The sequence below is a fragment of the Erigeron canadensis genome, chromosome 5 (assembly GCF_010389155.1).
Source record: "Erigeron canadensis isolate Cc75 chromosome 5, C_canadensis_v1, whole genome shotgun sequence".
Classification (NCBI taxonomy): domain Eukaryota; kingdom Viridiplantae; phylum Streptophyta; class Magnoliopsida; order Asterales; family Asteraceae; genus Erigeron; species Erigeron canadensis.
In genome coordinates, this window is record NC_057765.1 from 10,791,636 (window position 1) to 10,796,220 (window position 4,585).

Genomic DNA, 4,585 nt, shown 5'->3' on the forward strand with positions numbered 1-4,585 from the left:
CTTGCTGTCACATGACAACCTTTTTTGATGCGGCCATGCTGAATCATTACTCAACAGGCTTGTGCATGTCCGAGCCTTGCTCCATTTAGGAAATATCAACTATCATGATGTGTTTGAGATTAGTATTTAAAATAGATACCACTGTCTTACATTGTTACAGGAACATCTTATCTCCGTCACTATATGTTTTGTGGATTTGTGGTAAGAACATAAAGATTTGGTTATGAAACACCTATAGAAGAAAATCCATAACTAATCATATTGCGATTTGTAGAGGGGCTGATGCATTTGGAGGGGCAATCGATGCAGTTATATTGTGTGTTGGGGCTGCTCCAGGTTATTAGACCATGTCGGATGCTCTCATTTTGGCTAAGACAGTTCTCAAAGAGGTAATAACTATTGAGGATGTTGTTGGTGACTTAATGTAGCTACTTTATTACACAAACAAATGGAAAGTTTTTATTTCATTTATATTCAAATTTTTATTACACGAACATTACTATAGGGGTAAGGCAGCAGGGCAAAAGACATTGGGAGAAGAGTATTGTGATATTACACGAGATTATAAGTTTCTACTCATCAAGAGGAAAAATATTGGTATAAAACTCGTCATTAAAAGAGTTATAGTGGAAAATAAACGGGTGCATAGAATAGTTACAGAAACTAATATGTTCATGCACTTTCGCAACTTATAGGCTATAGCTGTTTGCATAATCATTGATGAAATATAAACTAACAACATATATCTTTATGACTTTATCATTCCAGAAACAGTATAGATTTTTGTCATGGTTGAAGTCGCCTTTAACCCATCAAAAGGTAAGTATACATTTTTTTGTTTACAGTCTAAAGTGTTTCTTAGTGACCTCATATATTTCAAGTACTATCTTAAAAGGATAATGCTTTTGAATGGTATGAAGTTGTGGATTAATGTATGCTTTTGAATGGCCACTGAGAAGGTAACCTTCATATTAATGCATCCTCCACCTAAAAGCCCCCCATGCAATAATATTCAACCCCCCCCCCCCCCCCCCCCCCCCTCCTTTCTTTCTCCCTCTTCCCCCTGTTCTTAAAAATAATTTTGGTTACATACGCATAAAGAATATCATGGTGAGAAAGTTTGGATCTGCATTTTTAACTGATTATTTAGTCCAAGTAAGCAGTTATTTGTGTGTAGATAACAGATTAGGCTTTTAGTTGGCTGAATATTAATTGGGTAATAATCTGTTCCATAGTTACTGTCACAAAAGCGTAAACTAAAGAACCTGATTACCCACTCTTTTAACCCAATTTGAGATACCTTAACTTCCATTTTACAAGACTGTTATCCGTTTTTTGGGGACAAATTATCTTTATTGGTCATCTTATGTAGTAATGTCCAAAATAATCAGAACTTTCTATACATTTATACAGAATTATAGCTTTGATACTTGAAATGTCATAATCATTTTCAAAATGACCTCCAAAACGCCTAGATGCATTAAGTTTTGCTGATCATTTTTAATTCATTTGTTGGGGTATTATCTTTTGAATCTTGCAACTAGGTTTGGAAACGGTGGAGGCCTTCGTGCAGAAAGGCAATGTGTGAAATATTTTACCAACGGCCAGTGCCTAAAGGCTCACCTCCATTCATGCCATCAGCACATTAACTGTGAGATTTGTGGCAGTAAACAACTTAAAACGAAGGTAATGGTTTCACGTAATCATTTACTCTTTTTAATTTCAGTTCATGTGCTTTTTACTGAAAATTTAAAGTTAGAGTATGGGGTTGAGCTGCATTGGATGGTTTAGGTTTGTGGTGGGAAGCTATAGTGAGCATTTGTCAACAAAGATTGATTGCCCCTCCATGTTGCCAGGTGAATAGAATCTGGGGATAACCAAGTCTGTTTATATGCAACTAAATGGGTCAGATACCCAATTCAAGTTATCGTAACATTTTATGTAATAACTCAATGCAGTTTATAAAGAATTTTTATACAATCAGTTGTAATCTTTATTGGTTTATTGACTCTTCTTTTTCCTTTTTGGTTACAGCTCTTGAGGATTTCTTTCACCTTCTTCTTGATCAAAATGGATCCACCACCTAAAAGCCCCCCATGCATTTCATGGTAAACCAACCAAATAATTACCCTCCCCCCCTCCCACCACCACCACACACCCGGGTCTCTCCCCCTTCCCCTCTCCTTTAATATTTGTGTTCTTAAATCTAAATTTGGTCATCAGAGTATGAATTGTCGTTACAAGCTTATGATACATGTTTTGTAGATTGATACTTAAGGAAGGAGCAAGCGACACTTCATAGGGCACCTTCACCACCCATACAGTCTACCCACTCCGTCTAGAATTTCTGGAAAACAGTGTGAAAAAACACATTGATGAAGTAATAGAAGTTGATACGGTGAGGATTGCTAAGTACAATCTTTCTCCTGCATGTTGCTCCTCATTTATTCTGGTATGCTTTAAACCATTATAATTCCGTAAATTAAACAATCTATGCTTCGATCTGCTCCTTATGGCTTTACAGGACTTATTGTAAACCTCATAGGACTATTATAAGACTATTTTCATTTTTTTAAAATATCTATTGATAATCTCATAGGACTGCATATGAGTGGTCTGACCTCAAGTTCAGCTTGTAGGGTTAGGCTAAGCTCAAAATTTCATTTGATTGGTTGATAAGATTTTATTTAAAATTTGTGAAATAGATGTAGAAATGGTTGCTGTGAAGGGGACACGAGTCATTTGAAACTAGAGTAATCATGTAGGTGTAATACTGTCAACATGAAGTATGAAACGGTATAAGGAGTCATATATGTATGGAAAATGCTGTCAATATGAACTATTATATGGAGGTTCTTTAAAAATTGACCAATTATGAGTGGATGACCTTATATCAGTAACCTTTTAGATGTTTTAAGAATTTTATATTTCCTCACTTCGTTTGCTGCAGGTTGACTCTGGTATTTTTGGCTCTCAACGGATGCTTTGTTGCAATCGCCATTCTTTTCTATTGTGTACTGGGGCCTGCTGTTTGTTTCTTCTTTCCCTGCATCCTTAGCTTCATATATTTCATTTCTCGTGAGGTGACATAAATAATTATTTACTAGAAAGACATTATTTTAATTATATTTAACAATGAAATTGACGAATGTACTAATACACAGACGGGTGCATCAGTGCCTAACTTCAGCATCCTTCAGAAATATGTAATTAATCATTCATGTATGGTTAGTTGTGCCAAAGAACAGCAAAAATAAAGAAGTGTATAATAGATAATTGAGCATAAGTTTCTTACATTATTTTCTCCTGAGAAGTAACCTTTTTGTGAAATAATGTTAAAAGCTTTTGCAGATTGTATTTTTCATTGTTGAATTTACATGAAATATAGTGTTCACTGTTATCATTGTTTGTTTTCCAGAACTGTTGTATATGTCTCAACTCATATGAAAAGGGGTCACAACTCTATCTACTTCCCTGCAACCATGACTTCTATGCTACATGCATCCTGAAATGGCTAATGCTAAAACATTTTGTTTTAGCAATAATATTACACTAACAATCTGCACTTTTAAAATGTTCGCTTTAGAAGGTTTTATGTGGTTTACTATATGTAGGATGAGTAATAAACTTTTGTGTTTTGCTAAAAGTATATAGCCGATCCCAAATAAAACGCGGCCTAAATCTTTATAATCATATCATTTACCGCCAGTCCACCGTCAAAGCTTTGACTGCAAGTTTTCTACATTGTGTTTTCGTTATTTGTAAAGATAAACATCATGTGGGATTACGACGAATCTTGAATCCTTGTGGAGTCGTTTGTAAATAAACAAAGTCGTTTGTAAGTAAACAAACTTTTAACAAACGCAATCACATTTGGAGTGATGTAATGTACTTAGCATGTATGAGAAAGATAAACCATTTAAATACAAACAAAATAGGTGTCAAATACAAATTATAAGTTGTGTTTTTACGCCGACAAATAAAGGAAGATGACTTGTATAATTACACATACAAAAACAACAATCACCATAAGGTTAATCAATTGTCAAAATTCCATTAAAGTATATCAACCATTGTTCTCCCGATATAATTTATAAGTTTTCGAGTGTCATTTCTATCACCTAATCGAAAATAAATACAAAAGTTTTTATCAAAAGGCCCGCGTTTTACACGGGATCTAAATCTAATATCTACCAATATACAAAAACAGAATTGAGGGATTTTCAAAACGACATGTGACACATTCTTTAAGAGACATGTGTCATTTTTAATTTTATTAATTACTATGTTGATCTAAACCACATCCGTATTTGATTAAATTTCTAAAACTTATTCGCACCCCCTATATAGTTTTATTTTAATTTAATTCAATATTCTTTATGGTTTTATTTTCTTATTTAATCTTCATAATTCGTATCCTAAAGGCTGAAGGTATCTTATGGCTAATGGAATCTTCTATCAATTTCCTTTATTTATACAACCAAATTAGGTACCACCGGAATACATATTACTATTTTAGGTTCCATATTAGATAGTTTTGGAAAATACGATGTATGAAGCAATATCATCATGAAATAGAAATCGT

The 4,585-nt window shown here is 33.9% G+C and overlaps 1 long non-coding RNA gene across 1 annotated transcript; it reads left to right on the forward strand.

The window, feature by feature from the left end:
- The first annotated feature begins 1,802 nt into the window (after nt 1-1,802).
- On the forward strand, nt 1,803-2,444 carry LOC122599006. Its single transcript, XR_006323840.1, has 3 exons — nt 1,803-1,856; nt 2,035-2,108; nt 2,266-2,444. It is a non-coding gene; the product is annotated as an uncharacterized LOC122599006 (long non-coding RNA).
- Nucleotides 2,445-4,585: the final 2,141 nt, after the last annotated feature.